General features: G+C 50.3%; 1 pseudogene; it reads left to right on the plus strand.

Moving 5' to 3' along the window:
* The first annotated feature begins 23,519 nt into the window (after nucleotides 1-23,519).
* Nucleotides 23,520-24,740, plus strand: LOC149370191 (uncharacterized; annotated as a pseudogene).
* Nucleotides 24,741-27,303: the final 2,563 nt, after the last annotated feature.

A 27,303-nucleotide genomic window follows, 5' to 3' on the forward strand; every position in this document is an offset into this window, starting at 1 on the left:
GGCGGCGCCATGGCTGGTCACGTGGTTGGTCACGTGGTGCGGAGCAGGTGCTGGCGGCGCGGCACGCCGGTGAACCCGAGTGGGCAAAGAGCGGAAGGAGAGATGGGATAGAGTGAATTCACGTCCAGGGACGAAAATGAACAAGGAACGCCCAGCGATACGCAGCGGCGAAAGAATAACTTTGCAGATAGACTGAGCGAGTTCCATTCGGCCTGCTGTAGCTATCGCGTCACTCCAGGTTTAACAAGAGCTAAACGACAGCCATTTTTTTGCTCATTTTATGGACGACAATAGCTTCTCATCCCTTACAGATATCTTCGAGTATATTTACCCTGATTTCGCAATGCCTGCATGACTATACTGAAGTTTCGACTGAGTAAAATGCCTTCTCGTCGTCTATAAAGCCTACGTATAGCGCACTTCTCTATCATCTGATTGATAGTGTGAATATGATAACTTGTCAAGTACCCTTTACGAAAGCCTGCCCCATCATTTTGGTGACTGAAGTCTAAGGTTGCCCTGACCATATTAGGGATTAGCTTAGAAAATGCCTGATAGGCAACGCAGAGTAAGCTCAACGGCCTCTAATTTATCATATCCTTGATGTCTCCTTTCTTATGGATTAAGAGTATCTTAGCGTTCTCCGAGCTTCTGGTGCGCACGAGGCCACCAGGCATTGCGTATGCAGAGGGGCTAGTTTTCCTAGCGCAATCTGCCCTGCGTACTTCTACAGATCTGCTGTTACCTGAGCCTCATCAGCTGCTTTTCCCCTTTGCATTGTTGCTAAAGCTTTCTTCACTTCTCCTTTCGTTACTGGCGTGATGTCCCCTTGCTGTGCGGTAATACCTCTCTCATTAACTTCCTGAATACATTGGCTACTGCATATATTCGTGTAAAACTCTTCAGCAACTTTAACTATTTTATCCATGCTGCTAATTACATCTAACGAATACATTTCGTGTTTGCCTATGCCTAGTTTTCTCTCGACCGATATTAGGATACCTACGTTCTTTAGAGCATGCTTGATTCTCTCCGTATTAACCGCCCTTATGTCGGCTTCCCGGATCTTATTTACTTAGATACGGTTCTATTCCATGTGTGGGGTTAAACGCCTTCGTGGTTTGGCGTTTCTTAGATGTTTAAATTTCTGGGAGAGCTGGCCGGTACCCTGTCCAACCAAGCTGGCGCCCACTTCTGCAGCACCTTTCGCAATGATAGCTGTCAGATTATCTTTCATTGTTTGACCATAAAGAATGTCTTCCTCAGTTAGAGCCATATATCTGTTCTGCAGCGATATCCTTTAATTCTCTACTTTCGCTCTTACAGCTATCTCGTTAATTGGGCTTCTCCTTCAATAATTTCTTCCGTTGCTCTTCAGGTCTAAGCTAATTCGAGACTGTACCATTCTCTGGTCGCTACAACCCACTTTTCCGAGGACCGCCACATCCTGCCCGATACCCGGGTGAGCGCTTAGTATGAAATGTATTTCGCTTTTAGTCTCACCATTGGGGCTTTTCCACGTCCATTTTCTGTTTTCTCGTCTGCGGAAGAAGGCATCCATGATCAGTAAATTAATCCTCGCTGCCCACACAAAATTGTGTGGGTACCGGGGCACACGGGGGTAGCAGGAAACCAAGAGGCCGACAGGATAGCTTCAGGATACATTACTTTTCGAGCATCCGACGAGACCGCGGAACTCGCGCCAGCGGCCAGGGAATACTCGGCCATACTGCAAAACTATAGAGGCAGAATAATGCGATATCCCCCACCGCACAAATCTCTCAGCAGAGAGGAAGCTGTCACTTGGAGACAATTACAAACAGGCTCTTTCCCAAACCTACATATACTAAACAAAAATGCAGCCTACAATATACGCGGACAAGTGTCCCTGGTGCGACGAAAAACCTCTATACCACATCACATGGGCCTGCCAAAACATAGACGTGGTCCCCAAAATACAAAACCCGAGTGCGGAGCAGTGGGAGACTCTGCTCTCCAGCGACTGCTGTCAAGACCAACAAGGTCTAGTACAGCGAGCTCAACGGGCGGCAGTGGCCAGCGGAGCCCTGGACGTAGGGCAACCGACCATCGATTAGAGGCGGACGAATTCGACAGAGAAGGCTCCTGGGGGTAGAACCAAGACGTCCCTGAAGATGCCCCCAAACCGCACGAAAAACCATTAGTGAAAATAAAGTTTTCCCTTCCTTCGCTGCGATCTCTACTCATAATGCCCTCTTTCTATTCCTTGAGCCTCTGCAATAGTCACCTACTGCCTGGTCTCCAGCCTGCATGTTCCCTACGTTGCAGTTGATATCCCCATCAGCACAGTACACCGTGTTCTTACTTAGCTCATTCCCGGTTCGATGTCCTAAAAGAAGCGTTGTGTGGTCTGGTGGCCATAGCTAGATGAAGGCTAGTAGGCCTGTAACAGTTTGAGTTTGTACGTCTTATTAAGCCTAACAGCGATAGTTGCTATCCTGTTGTTAAACTACAGAACTCCTCTGTGTTGCAGGTAAATCCTGATTAACGAGGAATTCCAGATTTAGCGCTCGTCTGTCCGCTAATGCACTATAGCATAATATGTGCTCACCCTTTAAAGGGACAGTATTAATATTAATATTATTAATAGTATTGTAGGGGTGCGTTTATTAGGCGTCCGCGAGCGACCGAACCGCCGTGCAGGATCTGGCAGCGTAGACGGGCGTAGCCAGCACCAAGAGAGCGGGGCAACTTCGCCGTCGTCAGGCGCAGCGTAGTGTCGACGCATAACTTCGTCGTCGTCAGGCGCAGCGAAGTGTCGGCGCATGGCGGTAGCGGAACCTGTCACAGTTGGCACACTACAGTTTCCCCCGGGTGAAAAGGAGCCATCCTGGCGTCTTAAGGGGAAGGAAGAACAGAGGGGTCGTAGTACGGCTTCAGTCGGTCGACGTGGACGGTTTCGCGGCCACGGCGACGCAAGTCCGCAGCGGGTGCAACAGGCTCAACAATATAATTGACCGGAGATGTTTGCTTGAGAACCCGGTAGGTACCATGATACCGATGCAGTAGTTTCCGCGAAAGGCCGGGAGTTGTGGGTGGCACCCAGAGCCACACAAGGGAGTCGGCAGGGTAGGAGGTAGAGGCCGCGGAAGTGTCGCGGTCATGTTTTTGCTGCCACTGGGTCTGCGTGGTAAACGAGCGAGCAAGCTGGCGGCATTCTTCGGCGTACCTGGCAGCGTCGGACAGTGGCGTGGACTCGGAAATGTCGGGTCGGTAGCGAAGAAGAGTATCCATCGTGCAGGGGGGCTCGCGGCCGTATACAGAAGAAAAAAGGGAGAGAATCCAGTGGTGGTTTGTGTCGCAGTGTTATATGCGTAGGTGACGAAGGGAAGAACTTGGTCCCAGTTGGAGTGGTTGGCGTCGACGTACATGGACAGCATGTCACTGAGGGTTCGGTTGAAACGCTCGGTCAGGCCGTTGGTCTGAGGGTGGTAAGACGAAGCGGTTCGATGGATAATGCGGCATTCCTTGAGGAGGGCCTCAAGAGCGTCAGACAGGAATACGCGTCCACGGTCGCTGAGAAGTTCTTGAGGAGCACCATGGCGAAGAATCAGGTTCTTTAGAAGAAAGGAAGCCACGTCGCGGGCGGAGGCAGATGGTAATGGAGACGTTTCAGCATAACGTGTGAGATGATCCACGGGCACGATAATCCAGCGGTGACCAGCGGGAGTGGGAGGGAGGGGGCCGTAGAGGTCTATGCCAACGCGGTCAAACGGGCGGGCAGGGCAGGGTAACGGCTGCAGTGGAGCAGGCGAGGTGTGAGGCGGACATTTACGCCGTTGACAGGATGGGCAAGATCGCACAAAGTGGCGAACAAAGCGGTACATGCCACGCCAGTAGAATCGGAGACGCAGACGCGTATAGGTTTTCAACACGCCGCCGTGGGCACACTGGGGGTCCGCATGGAAAGCGGCGCAAATGTCGGTGCGTAGATGGCGGGGGATCACTAGGAGCCATTTGCGTCCGTCGAACAGGTAATTGCGACGATAGAGGAGACCGTCCCGATTAGAAAAGTGACGGGCTTGACGTAAGAGGGAACGGGACGAATTATCAGTCGTAGGACTCAAAAGGAAGTTAATAAGAGTGGCGATCCAAGGGTCTTTCCGCTGCTCGGTGGACATGTCGGCAGTTGCAAGCGAGGACAAGTCGTAAGCAGACACAGGAGCAGACGATGAAGCACTAGGTAGCGGCGAGCGGGAAAGAGCGTCCGCGTCGTTATGCTTGAGGCCAGAACGGTAAATGACATGAATGTCATACTCCTGCAATCGCAGAGCCCAGCGAGCTAGGCGGCCTGACGGGTCTTTGAGAGAGGCCAGCCAGCACAGGGCATGGTGGTCGGTTACTATACAGAACGGGCGACCGTAGACATAGGGACGAAATTTTCCAATGGCCCAAATGATGGCCAAACATTCTCGTTCGGTAACAGAATAGTTGGCCTCCGCTTTGCTCAAGGTCCGACTGGCGTAGGCGACCACATATTCACGGAAGCCAGGTTTGCGTTGAGTGAGAACGGCACCCAGTCCAATACCGCTGGCGTCAGTGTGGATCTCAGTAGGCGCAGTCGGGTCAAAGTGGCGCAGGATGGGAGGCGAAACCAAAAGGGGCCCAAGGTGTCGAAGGCGTCAGCGCAAGCAGGCGTCCAAGCGGAGAGGTTGGAGCTGCCTGCGAGTAGCTGGGTCAGAGGAGCGATGATCGTGGCGAAATTCAAGATGAAGCGACGGAAGTAAGAACAAAGGCCAACGAAGCTACGGAGCTGCTTCAGTGAGGTGGGCTTCGGAAATTCGGCAGCTGCACGAAGTTTGGCGGGGTCCGGGAGAATGCCGTCTTTAGAGACTACATGTCCTCAAATGGTGAGTTGTCGGGCAGCAAAGCGGCACTTTTTCAAATTCATCTGGAGCCCAGCGTCAGTAAGACAAGTCAGAACGCGCTCGAGGTGGATGAGATGAGATGAAAAGTCTGCAGAAAAGACGACGATGTCATCGAGATAGCAAAGACAACTCTCCCACTTGAGTCCACTAAGGATAGTGTCCATCAGGCATTCGAAAGTTGCCGGGGCGTTGCAAAGGCCAAACGGCATGACGTTGAACTCATATAAGCCGTCAGGTGTTATGAAGGCAGTTTTTGAGCGATCAACGTCAGCCATGGGCACCTGCCAGTAGCCTGACCTCAAATCCAGCGAGGAAAAATACTCAGCTCCCTACAAGCAGTCCAGGGCGTCATCGATTCGTGGCAGGGAATAGACGTCCTTGCCTGTGATGTTGTTGAGCCGGCGGTAATCAACACAGAACCTGATGGAACCATCTTTCTTTTTTACCAACACAACAGGAGACGCCCAGGAACTGTGGGAGGGCTGTATGACACCCCGACGGAGCATGTCGGCCACGTGATCAGAAATGACGCGGCGCTCAGAAGCCGAGACACGATAGGGGCGCTGGCGAAGAGGGGCGTGTGTACCGGTGTCGATGGTGTGCGGAACGACAGACGTACGGCCCAAGACAGTCTGAGGAAGATCGAAAGAAGAACTGAAGCGCTGCAGGAGGGCGACGAGTTGATTACGTAGCGCGGGTGGAAGGGCGGCGTCAATGGCACTGTGGAAGACGTCGGAGGGCGGTGGATCATTCTTAACATCACAAGAGCTGAGCACATCGACATCGAAGGAAGCGGTAGTATCAAGAATAGGGTAGGGAAGGCAGGAATCAAGTTCTTCAATACGCCCGAGGCATTCACCTCGGAGCACTGCTGACGGGCACGAAGATGGGTTCGAGACGTAAATTGCACTTTGTCCATGGTCGATCGTCAGAACAGCAAAGGGAAGCAGGAGGCAGGGATGGCGGGAAGCGGTTTCGGAAGCTGTGAAGAAAACAGTTGAATGAGGGACGCCGACACAGGAGAGCGGCACGAGGGCAGCAGAAAACGGAGGAATGTCGGTATCAGTCGCGACCACAAGTTTGGCAGACTGCGTAGGTACGTACGTCGCAAAAGGGAGCGTCACACAGCGGAGAAAAGGCGATTTCAGCTCGAGCGCAGTCAATAACGGCACGATGAGTCGAAAGGAAGTCGCATCCCAGGATGATGTCGTGTGAGCAGTGAGACAGCACAATAAACTCCATGGTGTACAAAACATCTTGAATGAGGACGCGGGCCGTACAAGCGGCTGAGGGATGAATGCGCTGTGATGAGGCGGTGCGAAGCGAAAAGTCAGAAAGTGGTGTAGTCACTTTGGGGAGTCGGCGGCAGAGAGCTTCACTTATGGCAGATACTGCAGCGCCCGTGTCGACGAGAGCGAGAACCTTGGCACCTTCCACGAACACTACGATTACATTAGCGGGACGACACGGAGGAGGAGTTCGAAACAAGCGCAGTTCTTGCCCCCGGAACTGCGGCTGTTAGTTTCCCTCAAGCGCGGAGCTTGAACGTCGCAGCATCGGAGAAGGGGAACGGCGTCGAGGGGAAGGCGATCGGCGAGTGGTGTAAATTTGGCGATCAGGGGAAACAAAGGGGGGACCAGGTGGCCTTCTCGGCGAGGATAGTTCGGCATCGTACGGGTAGGAGCGCAGATCAGGTCGAGAAGGCGGAAGGCGCTGGCGGCAAAGCCGCGCGACATGGCCGGGCAGACCACAGGCGTAACAGATGGGTCGGTTGTCCGCAGTACGCCAGGGATTGGTAGGATGTGGGCGAACCCTTGAGAACGGAGCTTGAGACGGGGGCTCAGACGGCGGCGGAGGACGGAAAGAAGGGGCGGCCTGGTAGGAATCGGTGCCGGCGTATGTCGTGGCCTGGCCACCGCTACGGCGTACGTCAGGGGTGCTGTCACAGGCGCGGGCACAGGGCTGGACGGTAGCATATCAGCGACTTGGTTTTGCACGACACGGCGAATGGTAGGAGCCAAAGACGGGGTCGAGTCAGGAACGTGGCGGGCGGGGTCTTGAAAATGGGATATGAGGGACAGCTGGCGAGCGACCTCTTCACGAACGAAGGCTTTGATTTGGTTGAGAAGAGGGGAGTCCTCAGGAGTAGTACCGCCCAGGGCCAGTGTGGAAAGGGCTTCGTCGCAGACACTGGCACGCCGTGTAGAAGCGCGCTGCTTGCGGAGCTCGTCGTAGCTCTGGCAAAGCTTAATAACCTCACTGACGGTGGTGGGATTTGTCGCGAGGAGCATCTGAAATGCGTCGTCAGCGATGCCTTTGAGGATATGGTGGATCTTGTCCGCTTCTGGCATGGCGGCGTTGACACGTTTGCAGAGGTCAACGATGTCCTCAATGTAACTTGTGAAGGTCTCGTCGGTGTGTTGAGCGCGGTCCCGTAAGCGGTGTTCGGCACGGAGCGTGCGCACCGCTGGGCGGCCGAACACTTCCGCAAAGCTCTTCTTAAATACGGGCCAAGTGGGTAGGTCCGCCTCATGGTTTCGAAACCAGAGGTTCGCCACGTCCGTGAGATAAAAGATGACGTTACTCAGCTTGATAGTGTCATCCCACTTGTTATAGCTGCTCACTCGCTCATACGATGACAACCAGTCGTCAACATCTTGGTCGGCAGTCCCACTGAAGAGGGCAGGGTCACGCTGCCGGATGGCGCCAGAACAAATGACGGAGGTTGAACTGGCCGCCGGTGTTGGGGCAGTCTCATCTGGCATGGTTGACACAGGCGGCAGCGTACGGCTCCGGAGTTCCAGGTTGGTAGGGGACGTACCCAGCACCTCCACCAATTGTAGGGCTGCGTTTATTAGGCGTCCTCGAGCGACCGAACCGCCGTGCAGGATCTGGCAGCGTAGACGGGCGTAGCCAGCACCAAGAGAGCGGGGCAACTTCGCCGTCGTCAGGCGCAGCGTAGTGTTGGCGCATAACTTCGTCGTCGTCAGGCGCAGCGCAGTGTCGACGCATGGCGGTAGCGGAACCTGTCACAGTTGGCACACTACAGTATTAATATTTTTTACAACAAAATCTGATAGTTCAGCATCTCATGGCTTTGTTGCCACTTGGCCGGCAGCGAAAGATGCATTTATTTCTAACAAATTTGGATTTGAAGTTGAAAAAGCTTTTCTCGCCGCTCTGATTCAAACTCTGGACACTGTTATGATGACACAAGACGAAGTGGCGCGAAACATGTCGAAACATTGCGTGCACTTGACGTAACGCAGACTCCATGATTTCTGGCGGCTAGCGGTGCGGTCTAGCAGCAGCCAAAATCAGACCTACCGCCGGCCGCAATGAGGCGCATGTTGAAGGCTTCTATCGGCCATTGCGGCCGCTCGTTTAGTTTACGTTTACACCGGCATTTCGCCAGCGTTACGATGGATCCCGTTCCCGAAGCCGCCAAAGAAGTTCTCGCAAATAACTCCGGCCTGCACTTCAGCGAGCTCAGCCCCACAGAGCGTGCGGTGCTTTTGAGGGATGAAACGGCTGGTGTGGCCGGATATCAAGAGTGTCCAAGCGCTGAGGAGCCGGCACTGCCGGCAGCAAGTGCGGGAGCAGTCATTGCCGAGCCACTGTCACGACTGATGTGTACAGACTGGTACGTGCTTACGTATGTAAATTCTGTCATAATTGTCCTCGTAGATCGTAGTGCTACCGAGCGTCCTCGTACTTTCACTAAGCGAACACGCCGAGCGGTGCGTTTGCTAACATAGAGGCTCGCGTGCAACATTAGCTAGCCAAAGGCGTATTCCAATCCTTCTCCGAAGTATATGACTGCGCGGTGCACGAAAGCAATGTTTAAAACCTGGCAGCAGCTGTGGCGCCTACCGTCACGAGGAGCTGTGATAATTAATCCTCTGATTCATTGATCAGTTGAACGCTATGCTCACGAGTGAAATTTGCGTTGCTACAGCAGATAAGCGTACCCAGTCATCTTTTTCTTTTGCGGTGGTTTCAGGTGCAGTTGTGGACAGTGCCAAGTTCTGTCGAACTGTGAGGAGCTCGAGTGTGTGTGCTGCCGTGAGATAGACAACGTCGTCGCAGCTCATCCGGAGGGCTGCATCATGGACCACCCGGAACTCAGCCTCCTATGCCTGAACATCGCAGTGCTCCGCGTTGCTTACTTCGAGCTATGCACACAGCGGCAGACTATGAGCGACGATATCCATAAGTGAGGTTCTGTTCCCGTTTGATGCTGCTTTAGGCTGCGCATACGGTAAAACTTAGCATTTCAGGGAATTCATCCCCGCTTGTTCTTGCTTTCCACTAGATCATAGTGCAGTTGTATATTTATGTGTAAGCGTTTCATACTAGATGCACTACAAAAAATTTAATTTCTGGTGCACTGCCTAGTAAGTCTTGCAGCATATTGAGTTTTAGCAACTATGTGACTTTATTCATCCTTAGGTGCTATCTAACATGCATGCACGTGTGTATTTTCATCACAGTGCATGATTCACTCAGTGCATTTGTTGTTAATTCATTCTCAGAAAGTACCGGTACACAGCATACTGACAGTTTGTTCGGTGGCTCTAGAATCGCCTGGGGAAAAAAACATCGCCTCATCTTGAGAGCCTGTGTTGTGGCGAACATAACGGCATCATTCCCGACGGGCACTCAGGCAGGGTTTGAACACTGAATATTAGCAGGCAAGTACAGCCGATTTCTCAGGTTCGTGTAGTGTGGGCTATCTTCCGTGCTCCTAAAGGTAAGAGCAGAGAAACGCTGTGCTCCTTACATCTCAAGAAAGCTTCTTATTGCGTAGGTTGGTAGCTGTTCATTGTAATTATTTAAAGGCACCAAAGCAACTACACACCCAACAGCGGAGGAAACCGGCAAAGTGCACCACTCACAGCTGCTTTCTTTCACAGAATGCACGTGCATGTGTATCCTCCGTCGTCAGTCGCTCAAAGAAAAAATTCGTGAATCAATTCATCATCATCATCATCCCCAGCCTGACACGTCCAGTGATCGACAAAGTCTTCAGCCATAATTACTTCAATTAACCCTGTTCTGTGCCAGCTGCTGCCACCCCTGTTAAAGAATGCAGCGCGAAAAGACAAGGACAAACGAAGAAGTGGACAGGACCGGCGCTGTGCACAGCACCAGTCCTGTCCACTTCTTCGTTGTCTTTTCGGGCTGCTTTTTTTAAGCATGATCACTGACCAACAAGCCCAAGCAGCCACTTTAACTCTTAAACTGATCCACCCACCTAACTTTGTGCCGTTCCCTGCTGAACTTGCCTTCCCTTGGCATCCAGTCCGTTACTTTTAAGGACTAACGATTATCTTCTCTTCGCATTACGTGCCGTGCCCTAGCCTATTTCTTCTTGATTTTGACTACAATGTCATTAACCAACGTTTGTGCTTTGGCGCACTCTGCCCTCTTCCTGTCCATTAAACTCGCACCTTTGATTTTTCTTTCCATAGCTTACTGCATTGTCCTCAATTTATGTTGAACCATTTTCATTATCCTGCCCCTTTTTGCCCCATAGGTGACTACCGGAAGGTACAGCTGCTATTTACATTTCTCTAGAGGGATACTGGTAAACTGGAATTAGCGGTCTCAGAGAACCAGCCAAGTTCCCTTCACCCGTGTCTTATTCTTTTAATTATTTCTCTCTCATGATCCTGATCTACGGTAACTACATGCCCTAAGCAGAGGTATACCCTTACCACTTCCAACCCCTAACCACCAGTTGTAAACTACTGGCCCCCTGCAAGGCTGTTGAACATTAGTTCGGTTTTCTACGTGTTAATTTTTAGACCCACAGTTCTATTCTGCCGGTCTAACTCAATGTAGGTATGAAAAATATGAGAGGGAACAAACTTCACGCAGAAAATTGCAAATTTCTTGGTTATTTCTCTACTAAATTGCACAACGACATTGGGATATTGTAGGCGCAGACGAAAACTAGCAAAAGAGAGAGAAAAACTGCGCTTGTCACAAATAATAACGGAGTAATCAAATGAATGCTCCAACTGTGTTCCCCACTCATATCTTTCACGCCTGTACATGCTTTGCAGTTCATCTGCTGAGTGACAGAACAAGGCAATGTTATCGGCCAATGGCAGATTACTAAGGTGTTCTCAATTAACACTTATAACCAACAGTGCTTCCAGGCCTCTGAATGCATTCAATAAAGAGGCGGTGACAAGCAATAGCGAGATGATATCTTCCTGCCTGACACCGTCCCTTAACGGAATTTCATTGCTGATTTTATGGAGGACTATGGTGGCTGTGGAGCCGTTGTAGATATCTTGCAGTATTTTTACTAAAATACCCCGATTCCATAATGCTTGCATGACTGCTGAGGTTGCTACTGACTCAAACAATTTCCCGTAATCTATGAAGGCTATATACATATAGTGGTTATATTCAGTGAGTTTCTTGGCCACCTGAATAATAGTGCGAATATGGTCCATTGCCGAGCAGTGTTTACGAAAGCCTGCCTGATAATTTCGGTAATTGAGGTCTAAGATTGTCCTGACTCTATTTTTGATCAAGTGCGATGTGATAAATTATTCTCAAAAAACTTTTTCTCGGCCTTACACTGTTATAGAATTTTTACTGACCCACAAGCTCCCTTTCGTTCTGATCTAGAATGCTTCATTCAGTTCCCTGGCTTTTCTTACTTCTGGCAAGAAATGGCATGCCAGCAAAGCATGGCTAACAAGTGCATGAAGGGAAAGTTCTGCTGGGATTTGTTAAATTTCAGCCCTCCTTATTTTGTTCACTGTTTCGTTCATCTTCCCTTAGATTTGCTTAATTACACGGTGTCCGGTTTACCCTATGTATGAAAAACTGCAACCAAGGAAATTTCCTATAGTACCTCTATGGTGCACGCCATGAAGGGTCACCCACGCTTGCTTCCGCAGCCCCTTTTTCTGTTTTCTTTCTTTTCCGAACCAAGAGCAAAGACCTCAGAGCTCCCTACAGGCTTAAAAGACGAGCAATACCCCTTTTTTGGTCGTAAAGTTTTTGATATTCAGCACCTTGTGCACATACAGCACCACTGCCAGTCTCACTTCTTCTTGGGAGACATCTGCTCCAGCTTTTACTGCTTTTCTCTTCAATTTATGCATGAGGCTTTAGGCGACCTTTTCACAATTGAATGAGAAAATCCAGCTAAAGCCAGCCTGTCAATTGGTTTACAAAGCTCAACTTAAGCTTGTGAGTGCATGGCTTCCTGAGCGGAGATTCAAGACAAAGTGAAGGAATCCCTCTGTTTACTAATTGTTATTTTCATGAGTCAAATGGCAGAAGCGTTTTTTTTGAACACGTAGGATACCAGCGCACTCAATTTATACAGAGCTCAATGTTCCTATCTCAAAACTAAAAAGCTACCCTCAGGCAGTTCGCATGTAAAATACTAGCCATGTTATCTACATATGGATAAAACAGTGCCGACTGCTTCTTAAAAATAATCAAAATGCACAGAACTAAAATGAACAGTCTGCAGAGTGAAACTCGAAAGGACGGCGAAAGGCGGGGGTTTCACAGTGTCTGTAAATGCACTGGCATGACTGTTGGTATGTGCCGCCGTGTGATCGCACTGCTCTGAGGGAAATATAGTTTCAAGCATGTCAGAATCGTCCATTCGTCTACTTAAATTGTTTGAAGAAGCACTAAAGGCTGTCTGTTTGTTCCTATTATCCGGTTATAGGAGTAGTCAGCACACTTCGGTATAACATCATGCCAGGGCTAGCATACAGCCCCTGTGTTGCTTACATAGCACTTCTCGTCAAGTAACCAGTTTGAAGAACTGTTGTGCATGCCCGCTGTCAAATGTGTCCTTTCCTGGCAGAGGTGCGGCCTTTATTTAACAGCTTGCCAGTTGGCCAACCGATTAGTTTTGAATGTTAGTTGGAAAATGTGCAGTTAGTAACACTGATGGGTGGAACAAATATATTTAAAACAGGACTCTCTGCGGTGCATTAGGTTACTGCCAAGTTACCGGTATTGTGGCGAGGTACGAAATATTGATTTCCCTCATACTTTACTTTTTACAGTAGGAGCTAAATGGCAGAGGAAAACGCATAGAGGCTAACATTCATTAACAAGGTATATTCAAGAAGGTTAATTACGTGAAACATTTAATTGTAGGCCGAGCATACTTTTTGTTGCTTCCAAGATGTTCACTCTAGTAGTTGCCGACAAATTCAGAACGGTGTCTGGTGCCCCAGCAAAAGAAGGGTACTGGGTGGATTTGGACATTTGTTTAATATTGTAACGAGGACAGGACTGGCACAGATCACAGTTGCAGCAAAGTTCAGCGCACAGCAGCGAACTCACAAGATGGCTGTCCGAACTACACACACCCTTCGTCTTCGTCCACCGACACACGCACACTTCGTCTTCATCGTAGGCGCGCTCAGCACGCGCCATTACCCCCTCCATCAAAGTGGCGGCCCGACGCCGGAAACGAACACGGACGGCAAAGGTATTGTTCGGTATAGATGGCGGAGGGCAGAGAACACAAAGAGCTGCTAAGCTGGTAAAGCGGCGGGTTGCAGCCTGTCTTGGTAGGGCTTCATGCGCACCACGTGGACAGTCTCGGTCGGATGGCGCCGACGTGGTAAGGAGGTCGTGTCCCGCAGGGCAACTTTGTAAGTGACATCACTAAATCGACGAACCACCTCGTACGGACCGAAATAGCGTCGGAGGAGCTTTTCGGAGAGTCCGCGGCGGCGCACAGGTGTCCATACCCACACAGAATCGCCGGGCTCGTACCGAACGTATCGGTGTCGGAGGTTGTAGCGACCAGCGTGGAGTTGTTGTTGATGTCGAATCCAGCACCTTGCGAGTTAGCGGGCTTCTTCAGCCCGCTGGACGAATGTGCCAACGTCAGCGTAGGGGCCGATGTCTGCGTCGTTATGACCAGCGGGTAGCATAGCATCCAGCATGGTAGTGACACACCGTCCGTAGACCAGCTGGAAAGGTGTAAGACGGGTAGTCTCCTGTTCTGCCGTGGTGTGGCGAGAGGTACGGGGATCGATACCCCGCACCTCCACCAAAAATGTAACGAGGAGAGGACTGGCACAGATCACAGTTGCAGGGAAGTTCAGCGCACAGCAGCGAACTCACAAGATGGCTGTACGAACTACACACACCCTTCGTATTCCTCCACCGACACACGCACACTTCGTCTTCATCGTAGGCGCGCTCCCATGAGCACGCGCCATTATATGGGGCCGCTAGGACATAGAGTAAGGAAATTACATGTCAATAATGAAAACAAAATTGCTGGACAAGCTTACAGGGTGAAAAATACAATACGAATTGCAAATAAGACATCACTTTACTGTACTAATCAATATAGGTTGCCATAGAACATGAGAAAAAAAGATAAAAACAAATCACGGCCACTGTACAAGGTGTAAGTCCGTGGTAATTAAAACGCTTCATTTTTCGTGGAATGATTTATGGTAGCGAAATACCCAAATGATTTGATTAGGTATATCTTTGCCCGGTTTCATGACACGAAGTAGTGGCGATGATCCGAAGGCTTTCCGATCTTTTTTCCCACGCCTATTTCAGTGCAGCAGCCATTTCACGGCTTTTGCAAAGAAGCGTGCTTTGTGGGCTTCCGCCAGGTGTGCCTTGGAAGGCCTGGACGGCACATTTTTGCTTACGCTGGTCCAGCTCTCGGTTAAGTGTGTTCCATGGCTTCTCTGAAGCTAGGATACAAAAAAGCCAGTTCGATGACCTTCATTTGTGAGTCCTCTGCATACCCTGCAATAAACAAAGACATTGGTCTCTCAGTGGTTGACATCATATTATTTTTTTTGCACAATCTAGGGAAACTAGAGCCTGACTAGTTCCGCCATGTGAGACCGAACAAAGCTCTTGAACGAGTCATGAATCCTAATGTCTTGCTTTGCAGCCAACGTTAATTAAAGGAACTCTACCAAATGTTCACATTTGCGTTGATGAAAACAATGGTATTGTCTATTTTTTTTACAAGCTGAAGGCTCCTGGTAGTTTTATTAAAGGCCTTGAACCAGCAATGGTTGCTTCCTATGCACGTTTACACACAACCACCAACTACACAAGAATATATACGAAAATCACAGCGACTTGCCAAATATTGGCGCTGCCTTCTGGGGGGTGACGAATGTGGCAGCGTGCCGGCTTTTCTGGTCTTTACATGCCACATGGGTGTGCCATCGCTTGTTACTTCCTGGTCGCTGCCGCCATTCGCCATTCTCATTAAAATGAAGAGCTGCCAGGAGTGTGCTAGAAAGGTAATGAAATATGACCCGAGACTTTTAGACATCATTACCATTTTGATAAAAAAAAATCCTTTTGCTTTATTTGCTGCTCTTGTCTGACATAATGGATAATATTCTGCATGTACCCTTATGCAGACTCACCGAGCCCTCATGTGTTCATATGTGAATGCGGTTTACTTGTGGGCGAACTGATTCAACATACTGTGGAACGACTCCAGACCACATGTATGTACTCGTGATCACAGCCACTTAATATACTTTAGAAGCACTGCTGCTTTTAAAATGACTTCCACTTCCTTGTGTGGAAGGGAACGTGGAAAAAACCACAGACAACATTTTTTCCTGTTATGGAACTGCAGAAAAACAAACATCCCGCATGCTGTAGTGCCAACTCTATAGGAATGGTACAGAGTAACAGTGGCACTATTTTCTTTGACTACTTTCGGCAGGCGCACAAGATCTCTGCTGGTAGGCTATTGTTTTTATAAAAGGCCACTGAAGTCCTGCGAAAGCAGAGCAGAGGAGTTAGCAGCACTTACCAACACTGAGCCACGCAGAAATGCTCAAAGGCCTATGCAGACACCTTGGATAGAGTGGTTGTTGTGCCCTTTGTGGATGTTGCTGGCATGGTTCACGAGACTCTGTCATGCTGCCGCAAGCAGCTTGCCATCCCCACGACAAGCACACCAGTACAAGTGATTTATAATCACTTGCTTCCGTTTTCCTATATCACTGCAGCCAAATTTTTTTTTGAAACAGTGACCAGCTTTTTCGGGATCCCTGACAAAATGTCCAAAATTTCTCTTTAGTAGTAGTTTCAGCTGCATTTTTTGCTGCACGAGTCATTCAGTAGGAAGAGCACAATGCTAAAAACTTACAAAAAAAAAGATGACGCAAGAATGAAAAGGAGCTTGTGAGCAATTTGAATGTATTATGTACACGAGACGGTGAATGCACAGAGCATGCACAGTTCGTAACTATTCTTATTCCCATAGCCTGTCACAATATTCGACACCACTGCAGGACGTCTCAGAGCTGTTCTGCCGAAGGCAATGCTCCTCTTTGTCACGCAGTGGTAGTGAGTAGGCGCCTTTATGCGCATGGTGCACGGCATGTTTGTTTAGAGTTGGTGTAGGATAATAGTTCATAGCTATTTTGGCGAGGGTAAGAAAAGGAAGGGTGCTGCTGGAAGCGCACTAGGCGAGTGTTACCTTTCCTCTAACCGCTAAAAAAAGGTGATATTTCACTCTGCCTTTATTGGCTTCAAAAACTTATGCCTTTTTATCATAAATCCTGTAAGATCCCCTCATCTTTCATTTTCTACTCTCTATTCTACACCTCTCAATGATACATATGCATGGGACAGTCAGTGTCAAAATGAAAACTATCAATGCGGCTATACAAAACAATTTTTTCTTGCACAATGACCAATTGTCGGGAAAAAAAAAATCCTATAAAGTATGTGAGGACGAAGGAGCCAGCTATTGTTTTCTGTTTTGTTTGCTTTTCTCCTCAATATAAGCTGTGGTAGATAGAGCTCTTTGTCTAAGTTGCTTTGTCTGGGAGTGATCACCTTTGTATTGATTCCAGCTGTAAATGAACGTTACTGCTAGGAAACTGAACACATTCAGTTTTGTTCACATTAAAGATTCACTGAATTCATGCCTAAAAACATTAGGAATGACTAAGTAAATCTAGCATCCAATAAGGCATGTGTTGGGATAATTTATGTGCTGTTGCTCCTAACAATTTCACGGCACAAGTGAGCACTTTCAATACCACAAGTGAGCACTTTCAATACCACAAGAAAAGTATGAGCAATTACCGTAGATGATTAGTAATTTCCTCGTTACATGGTCTGCTCTACATTACCTATTAAGGTGAAGAAGGTAAAATCTCTCTTACCTTCTCGCTGCATGCCAAACATCAAAGTAGTGCTATACTGACTAGTACTTGCTGCATGTTTTTCTTTATTTCTAGGTGTCTGTTCGTTGTCACTGACTTGATGCGAATTCCTACATTTGAAGAGAAGGCGGTGAGCAGCCTTTGCAAAATATATTGTGATCCCAGTGTCCGGAGTCGCGAGGGTCGAAGACGAGGTCGGTGCGTCGCGCGCATCGAGGTTGTCGCAAAGGATTTGGGGCCAATGGATTGCGATTCCTTGCGCGGCCCCGTTGCATAGTGCAGGAGGCGGTGTCAAAGAGGTTTCCCACTGCTGCAGAGGGCGAGGCTTTTGCCCCAAGAAAGGGACGGGTGCTCAAGGGCACTGGTAATTAATGTTGCCGGCTTGAAAGTGAAGCGTACGCAGGAAGGAGGGTTACATGAAAGCCCCCTGCGCGTTCCCGGAGGTACGGAGTCCACTGGATCTGGCTCTGGTGCCAGCTTGCATGTACCTTCATATGTGTACTGTGAATGGATTAGACTGGCTGAGAGAATGAATAGCACAGAACCACCCAAGTGCCGATGCTATTGAATGGAGCCGCAAACAAGCGAGTTCGAGGACCGCGCCGAGTCTCGGCAGCTTCCAAATCTCCTCTTCTTAACTGTCTTTTGTCGCGTATTCCGTCCCTAATAAATGATTTCTGTCAAGTATTTCGAAGTTGACTAGCACAACTGCGAACGTTTCGCCGGGCGAGCGCACGAAGACGCAAAGTGCTCTTCACACGGCTCACTGCCTTACACGATCACCGAAAATCGTGCTATCATAGTTTTTCATCGACCGTGGCGATCATCTGCCCAACCTTAACGGGCTCCTTCAAAAGTTAACTAGCATTGGAGCGGCACATGGAATTCCTCTGCTGTTCCGCGGTTGTAAATCGAGGCGCATCAAAAACGGAACCACGGGACACGGAATGCGCATAGACGCGAAGCGCCATAAGATACCGAAACTCACCTGGCCGCCTGTGGTGCCTCTAAGTATCGGCTTTCGTTGCTTCCAACATTCAGGCTGTTTTTTGTCGGTCTCTTGTGTGATAAAAACCCACTATAGGTTTCAAACAAAACTTACTTCAGTATTAAACCGCGCAACCTTCTTTTGTCAGCCATAGTGATTCTTTTGTCAGCCATAGGTAACAGCAGATGTCTTGAAGGACGTAAGGGAGGTTGTGCAAGAAAACTAGCCATCCTCTGCACGCCGTGCCTTATGAACTTGAGCGTACCAGAAGCTTTCAAGAGCGCTAACACTGTCTTTTTTGGTGCGCTAAACACAACTTTCACTTGGTGTTTTTTGCCACTTTCATCAATCCGTGCGATACCTTATGTATATACGGCATGACAACTAATCCTTCTCTATTCCCCGGGTTTTTCGGCTTCTTTCCTCGTCCAGGATTTAAGCAGTTTTTCTGTCACTGACGTGATCATGTTGTCAGGGAACCCACTATCGATCAGCCTACTGATTTTCTTGCTGATAATTTCTGTCATTTTGTGATCGCAGGACTTCGTAAGGTTTTTCGTCATGCTCGAGTGAGCAACACTCCTTTTTACAAGCTTAGATTGGCGGGAATCATATCTTATGATGCTTTTTTTTCACTTTTTGTACGATAGCAACAGCAAGTATGGACAGGGGTTTCCTGTGTTTGTAGATCGAGGAATCTTATCGCTTTTTCCGGCAGTTCACAAGTGAAGTAAAGACCATCGATTATGCGTTTAAAAGCGTGACCATCGCATCCGCGTCAACCGCGAAAGCTTTTTCCGCACTGAAACAGAGCAAGAAATCGTCAACATATTGTACGAATGCTAACATATTCCTGCCTACAAGTTCTGGTCTGAGGCTGCGATCACCCTTTGTAATGCATAACTTCGAAAAAGCAGGAGCAAGACACGAACCAATGCATATGCCGCCTCGCTGAGCGTACACATTACCATCGTACTGCACGTACAGGAATCTTAAGTACACTCAAAGCAGTTCAAGGAACCAGTGACGCTCTTCCCAATTCATTCTGAAATTTGTTGCTCCGTAGCTGTCAATACATTCCTCTACTGCAGAAATCGCACCGTCTTGAGGAATTGAATGAAACATGTCTTTAACATTCACAGGCAAGCACATCACCGGTTGCTCGTACTTCAAGAAGCTGATGACCTGCTCTGATCCTTGCACCACGTATGGGTCATCACATGTCAGCTTAGACAGTTGCACATGCAGATATCTAGCAACATGACTTTGCCACGTGTTTTTGTCCTCAACGATTATCCTGATGGTGTTTTCTTCGTTGTGCGTCTTGACCGAAAAGAATGGCCGCAGTGTGAGCCCCATGCTTATTTTGACCGTGTCCGAGAGCTTTTCCAACTTTAGCCGGGAACAGGAATTGGTCGATTTCAGTCTCATTTTCCTCAGATCTTTTTCATCCCCACACAATTCATCGAAATTCTTTCGAATGGCATCAGTAGCTTTTCTCTTGTTTTCCTCCCTTTTCATAGCTACGAATCCACCGGTTTTGCCCGAAATTTGAAGCGTAAATGCGTGGTCAATCAAAAAATCAAGTCTTCTTGATTGCAAAGCGCTTCTTTTTTGGTTTTGGTAGTTTTCTGATGCAATTTACACCTTCAGTGACGCAAGCAGCTTTCTCCAGCCCAGGGGACGTATTATAAATGCTGTGTGCCATCCCTAACAGCTGCACTAAAGTGGATTTAACTGGATCGGCAAACTTGGCTCACTTGGTCGACGCTGCTTTCTTGGTAATGAAGCAAAAGTCATCTCCCACTTCTCTTCCCCAAGGGACTACGACAGGTAACGGAAGTATCGCACTATCACCTTGGTCTTTCTTTGTCGAGCGTTTGAGCGCAGGTCGATTCAATGGGGACCCGGTATAACCCAATCTGCCTCCAGCTTTCAGCACGAACAATTTTGCATATTCTCCGAGCCGTCCTCTCTTTGGGCGCCATGGCTCCCAACACAGTCTTTAATGCAACGCTCTTCAGGCCGCGGTCCAGGGCATACGTGAGAGTTCGGGTCCTGGTCCTTTCCTCCGCAATGTTGTTCACGAGGCAGTACACAGGGTGTAATGGTTGCAGATGTGCAACATAGAAGCCCGTTGTACTTGATATAGTAGCCAGCAAAGCTAACACCGGGGCTAGTTGTTTGATCATTATGCAAACGTACGTGCTATAAGCGACTCAAAACACACACACACACATGACCCAAGCACAAACTAACAATTAACTGCTTATTTCTTGTGGAATATGCGTTTATGTACGAAACCTAAGTATAGGAAAGACAACCTTCCTGTCATTCATGCACGTGACCACCACCACGACCTAGCATCTACCCATGTCATATCAAATTCGTTTTTTTTTTCAGTGCAATAGATGGAGTGCTTACACAAGTTCTATTTTACGCATTTTCGATCAAAAATTTTTAAACTATTTCTCTTTCAATCCTTTCTTTCTTCTTACCTACATTTGTGCTTGGAATAGTGGTTCGCAATTCTTTTTACACCTGCTGCAGTGGTGCACTACATTACTGGGTGGTTATTGCTGTGCTCTAGAAGCCTCGTGTTGGCACATCTCCCCGACTGCCCCTAAAAAGCTCCTCACGGACATTCAACTCAACACCAGCAGAGGATCGCTCGCATTTCACGGCCACCTCAAGCTCACCGGTGATGTGTGTCGCGGTGTGATATCTGTTCACAACTTAGAAACCCGGTAACCAACAACATGTGTATTACGTGAACCTTGCCGGCCCCCACCACGGGTTGCGGTACACGGCCGCAGTCGTACACAACACAAACACAGTCAACGGGCTCACTTTCAAAGCCTACAGCGCAACACACGCGGAGGAGATTGCCATTGCTCTTGCTCTCACTACTCCCAAGTAGAAACACATCATCCCCGACTAGCGAGGGGCCTGTCGGAACTATGAGTTGGGCTGGGCTCCCCCGCTTGCCTGGCGCATATTAGAATATAGCTGCCGATGCGAAGATCCAACTCCACGCAAACTAATTTGGGCCCCCGGTCACCAGGGCCTCCAGGGAAACGAACAGGCCGATCAGGCCGCCCGCGCACTCTCTCCCCGGGCTATCTCCCTGTCCTTGGGCGCCTACTCCCAATCAGACAATCTGGCCCTTACATTCAAACACATCACCGATTACTACAAGGAGGAGCACCGGCGCTACCCGGCCCCTTGTAAGGGACTGGATCGCGCTGACGAGCGCCTCCTCATCAAAATTCTTACTAACACTGTACTGTGCCCGGCGGTACTTAAACATTTCAACGCATCCTTTGATGGCACGTGCCAGTTCTGTGGGGAGGTGGCTGACACCTTCCACATGGTTTGGGCGTGTAAATCAAACTCATCTATCCCCCCCAACCCCAACCCCACCAGAGAGGACTGGGAGGCGGCCCTGCTCGGCTGTCAGCACCTAAAGAGCCAAAAGGCCTTGGTTCACCGGACGCGGGCGGCGTTGCTTGCCAATGGGGCCCCGGAATAGGGGCTCCACCTAGTATTGTTAGGGGAAAGGGCCAATAGGGCCTACCCCAATCACCTCTCTGTAAATATTTATTGCATTATAAATGTTTTTCACCACCACCACCACCGACTGCCCCAATGTATTGTTTCCCGCATGATATTGGTCTGTTATAAATAATGTCTCTCTGCAATGGTATAAACCTATCCCTATGGGCAATGTCACACGAGGCTTCAGAGCACAATAATGGCTGCGGAAAAATGAACCACCCGGGGAATCTAGCGCACCACTGCAGCCCTGTAAAAAGAATTGCGAGCCACTATTCCACAGGACCACAGTTGTAGGTAAGTAGAAAGAAAGGATTGAAAGAGAAATAGTTCGAGCGTTTTTAATCGAAAATGCGAAAAATTACACCCTTAAAGCGCTCCATCTATTGCACTTACAAAAAACGAAATTGATATGATATGTGTACATACTGGGTCGTGGTGATGGTCACGTGTATGATTGACGGGAAGGTTGCCTTTCCTAGACTGACGTTACGTATATAAATGCATCTTTCATAAGGAATAATTCTTAGTTTGCGCTTCTGTGCCGTGTGTGTGTTTTTTGAATCGCTTATAGCGCGTACGTTTGCATAATGATCAGCCAACTGGTCCCGGTGGTAGCTTTGCTGGCTACTATTCCAAGTACAACGGGTTTCTATGATCCACACCTGCAACCATTTGTACTTTTGAAAGTTTTTTCGTGGTTTCCTTTATGATATCGGTCTGGTTGTTCCAATAGCTTGTCTGCTACAATGGCTCAATAGGTCGCTGCATCTTTCACTGCTGCTGCCCTGCACTCTCCGTTCGGAAGGCGATGTCATATGCTTTCGTGAATGTGAGGCCCTTCTCTGCAAACATCTCTCTTGCGAGGGCTCGTCACACAGTCCACGCATGAATCGGTCGCTTAGTGTGATGTCCAAAGAGAGCATTGTCAGGATAGGAATTGCGTTGCTCCGGCTCTCTGCTCGGTGGCTGCTGTGCTCGTAGGCAGCGTCCCAAAGTAGAACAGGGCAGTGAGCATTGTAGCTACGATGTTACCGTGCGCCATGGCAGCTAGAGTGCTTGGCTGGATGTTAGCTGACACGGTGTCATATGTCTCCTCCCCACACAGCATAGGCAGGTGGGCCCTCGTCTGGGCGCTCTCCGTGAGGATTTTTTTCTGAGAGCACAATTGAAGCCGTCGCAACCGCGATGTCCAAGAAGAGCCATTTAATTCCAGTGTCCGTCCAGAAAGCGTGAGCATGGTCATGGTTGGTGTACGGGACAGCTGAACGCTCGGCTATGGTCTGCTTCCCAGTCGCCACTGTTATGTCGGCCGCTGGTTTGTAGAAATAAGGCGTTTTCGAACACAAGAAACTACATATTCGTACTCGACACGAGCGGTCCACGCTGGCGGCCGCTTGTCGGTACGTCCAAAGTCATCTTTCCTCAGACACGGCTGCATGGTGGAAACAGGAAAGGAAGAGAGCGGCCCGTCGAAGGGAGCATTGTTCCTTAGTTCACACGGTGACACGCACAACCCGTCCAACACCTGAAGCGGGGCGGCCAGGGGGAAAGCGCGCACCTGTTGAGGGGCCATTGTTCCCTCGTTCACACGCACGGCGCAAAATAAGCGCATTGTGCGAAATCAATATTCTGCCCATCCTTCATTTGTGACTATATTGCTACGGACGCTGGGAGGACATCGAAGTGGTTTGTAACGAAGACGACGCTGAGGTGCGCGCTTGTGTGCTGAGAGACTACTCCAAGCCGTCGGTCCCTTGCGTAGCAGGTTACCTCTGCTGTTTCTACAGCTGCTTCTAGCCGCCACGTATCATTTGGCGGAGATTGCTAAATTCGATCCCCGACCTCAAGCTGGCTCTCCGCCGTGGCTGCCGTCTCGCCAACATGTCTACCGAGTCCGAGCCATCTCCCTCTCCGTCAACACCGCCAGCGGTCGTCGTCGCCCACCACCGCGAACCGGGCACGTTCTGCGGTACAGACGACGTTGATGTGGACGACTGGCTGGCCCTTTACGAACGCGTCAGCACGCACAACAGGTGGGATCCAACGCTGATGCTCGCTAACGTGATATTTTACCTGACCGGCACCGCGAGTGTGGATCGAAACCCACGAAGATGACTTGACCTCATGGGACATCTGTAAGCAGAAGCTCCGCGACCTCTTCGGAAAACCCATCGGCCGCCAACTCGCCGCCAAGAAGGCACTCTCGTCACGCGTCCAAACTTCCTCCGAGACATACATAGCCTACATACAAGACGTCCTCGCCTTGTGCCGTAAAGTTGATAAAGACATGTCCGTGGCCGATCGAGTTGGCCACATACTGAAAGGCATTGCCGACGGTGCCTTTAATCTGCTTCTATGCAAAGACTGTTCCACGGTCGCTTCTGTTCTTGAGGTGTGCCGGCGTTTCGAGCAAGCCAAACACCGGCGCATTTCTCACCGTTTTGACCGGCTGCCGAATACTGCTGCTAGCTCCTCCTGTGAAGATCTGCCAACATTGCGGCAGCCTTCCGACCCGGCTAACTTAATCCGTATCGTGCGCCGCGAACTGGAGGCGATGACGCCCGCTGTTTCTTCCTTGCCACTGCCGGACAACACCTTGGCCCTCATCCAAGCCGTCGTTCGCCAGGAGGTTGCGAACATGGCCGTCCCTTCTCCTCGCGTCGTGGACAACACTCATGCCAGCCCGGACCCTCCAGTGATCGCAGCTGCCACTTACAGTCGCAGCTTCTCGCCTCGGTACCGATATCGCAATCCTGCCGAATGGCGTACCTCTGAAGACAGGCCGATCTGTTTTACCTGCTCTCGCGTCGGTCACATCTCCCGTCACTGCCGCCGCCGTTGGTCCCCGCCACCTCGCCCCTACTCCTTCGTCGACCGCCGCAACGACTACGGCTCGCGTCGCTTCACACCACGTCCCGATCCGCTCCGTGACGAGCCCGCTCCGCACGCTCGTGGGTCCAGCCGCTCACCTTCCCCATTAGGCCGCCGCCCCCGTTCTCCTACCACACGCCGCAGCCCTTCTCCTTCGACCTCCCGCCACTTCTCGGAAAACTAGCCGATGCAGCCCCCGGAGGTGACGCTGCATCATTGACCCGGCCTGAAAATCCTCTCTTGACCCCGGCTGCCCAACGTAATCTCTTGTATGTTCTCGTGGATGGTGTCCCGGTCCTTGCCCTCAATGATACTGGCGCCCAAGTGTCTGTACTGAGCTCTTCTTTGCGCCGCCGTCTGAAGAAAGTTTTAACGCCTGCCGCCATGTCCACGGTTCGCGTCGCCGATGGCAGCCCCGCTGCCGTGATTGGAATGTGCACTGCGAGAGTCAGCATTGCCGGATGTCATATACCCGTTCTGTTCACCGTCCTGACCAGGTGCCCTCAGGACATAATCCTTGGCCTTGACTTTTTAACCGCCCATTCAGCTCTTATTGACTGTTCCTCAGGACTTCTCCGATTGGATCTGCCCCTGTCCAATGACGACTCCACCAGCTCACCTCGCCTTCAATCCACCGAGTTTGCTCGTCTCCCGCCACAAGCTGCTGTCTACATCCCTATGTCGCCTTCTCCTCCCGTCCCTGATAGAGACTACGTCGCCTGCCCTATCACCGCTGTGATTCTGAATCGTAACGTCCTCTTTCCCCACACCATTGTCCACATCACCAACAACTGCACCTGCCTCTCTGTCTTCAACTTCAGCCTGTCCCCTCAGGTACTTCCGACCGGCATTTCACAACAAGACAAACTCATTGACGCCATCATCAGGAAGGCAACAAAGCGAGCACTGGACCTCCCGGTGGCTACCTCCAACGCCAAACTGAAGGCGTTGTAAGTGGTAAACTCCTATCAGGAGTTGCGGGAGGCGCACCTCGTGAACCATGTATACGCGGCTATCGCAGACGGTTCCTGGGCGCCGCCTGCTAAACCACTTACACATCCAACACACATGCATACCAGAGGGGACGGAGAACATCCCGGTGCTGTGGCGCCACATGCTCTGGGTCGCTCCGCTCCCGCGTAACATGGACATGGCTTCACATGAAGGCAGACGACAAGCGCGGGTTCGCACACTTGAGAGGCAATATGGATAAAAAGAGGGCGTCTACTTCGTGAACATCACAGGGCCGTCACCCGCGGGATTCTTCACGGCTGCCGTAGTCCACCGGGGAATGAATGTCGATGGGCTATCTTTTCGGGCCACAAATTCAATACGAGCGGAGGAAGTCGCAATAGCTCTCGCTGCCGCCGATCCAAAATCGAAAATGGTTATCACAGACTCTCGCCGGGCCTGTGACCATTATCTTGCAGGCGAAATATCACCTCTTGCCTCGCAAATTCTAAGACGCGCTCCCGCCGATCCAACTCGCACAAAAGTGATCTGGGCTCCTGGCCACCAGGGTCTACGAGGCAATGAGGCCACTGATGCGGCCGCCCGAGCGCTCACACACCGGGCTCCTAATCCTGGCTCTCCTGGCTCAGAAGCTCATAAACCACTTCTGCGGTTCCGCGAAATCCTAATTCATTATTGCGACAGCCACCGTCTCTACCCGGCACCTGCCAAGGGGCTGAGTAAGGCGGAGGAGCGAACTCTGCGGCGCCTGCAGACAGGAACCCTTCTCTGTCCTGCCATCGCAAAACACTTCGATCCAAACACAGATGGGCGCTGCCCGCACTGTGGAGAGATGTGCGATATCTTTCACATGGTGTGGGCATGTACTCAGAATCCTCACCTTCCCCCACCCCCACCCGAGAGGCATGGGAGACTCTCCTCCTCAACTGCTCCACGCTGGAGTCCCAAAGGGCTCTGGTCAAGCGGGAGCGAGACGGGGCCTCGTCGTGCGGTGTCCCGGACTAAGGATACCGACCATGCAGCAGGGTTTTTTAACCCTCAAGCTCTTTTTGAATATTAAAGTTTTTCACCACCACCACCGGCATTTCACTTGATATGTCCCCATTGACCGATTGCACAGTTTCTGTCCTGGCTCCTGACCCAACGACTGCCGTCTCCAATGTCCCTACATCGCAGCCCTCCCGTGAGGATTCCCGTCAAACCTCTGTTGTCGCCCACCACATTGACACCGGCGAGGCCCGCCCTATTCACAGACGGCCCTATAGTATCTCCCTCGCAGAGCGCCGTGTTATTCAGGCAGAGGTGGACAAGATGCTGGCCCGCAACATCATCGAGCCTTCGAGTAGTCCTTGGGCGTCCCCTGTCGTGCTTGTTAAGAAGAAAGATCAAACCTGGCGATTCTGCGTCGATTACCGCCATCTGAATGCCGTCACAAACAAAGACGCCTACCCTTTGCCCCGAATTGACGACGCTCTCGACTGCTTGCACGGCGCCAGTTATTTTCCCTCCATCGATCTTCGCTCAGGGTACTGGCAGATCGCTGTCGATGAACGAGATCGGGAGAAAACCGCCTTTGTCACCCCGGCACGGGCTGTACCAATTTAAAGTCATGCCTTTCGGCCTGTGCAATGCCCCTGCGACCTTCGAGCGCATGATGGACTCCCACCTGCGCGGTTTTAAATGGACGACATGCCTCTGCTACTTAGATGACGTGATTGTTTTTATGCGAAGCATATTACTAGAGCTACACTACAGCCCGTCCAGCGCGGCGGTGGAGCTACCATTGACCTTTAGCGTGACCACGTGACACCACGTGACAACA

This window comes from Amblyomma mixtum, chromosome 1, assembly GCF_055824585.1.
Source record: "Amblyomma mixtum isolate Tamu chromosome 1, ASM5582458v1, whole genome shotgun sequence".
Taxonomy (NCBI): domain Eukaryota; kingdom Metazoa; phylum Arthropoda; class Arachnida; order Ixodida; family Ixodidae; genus Amblyomma; species Amblyomma mixtum.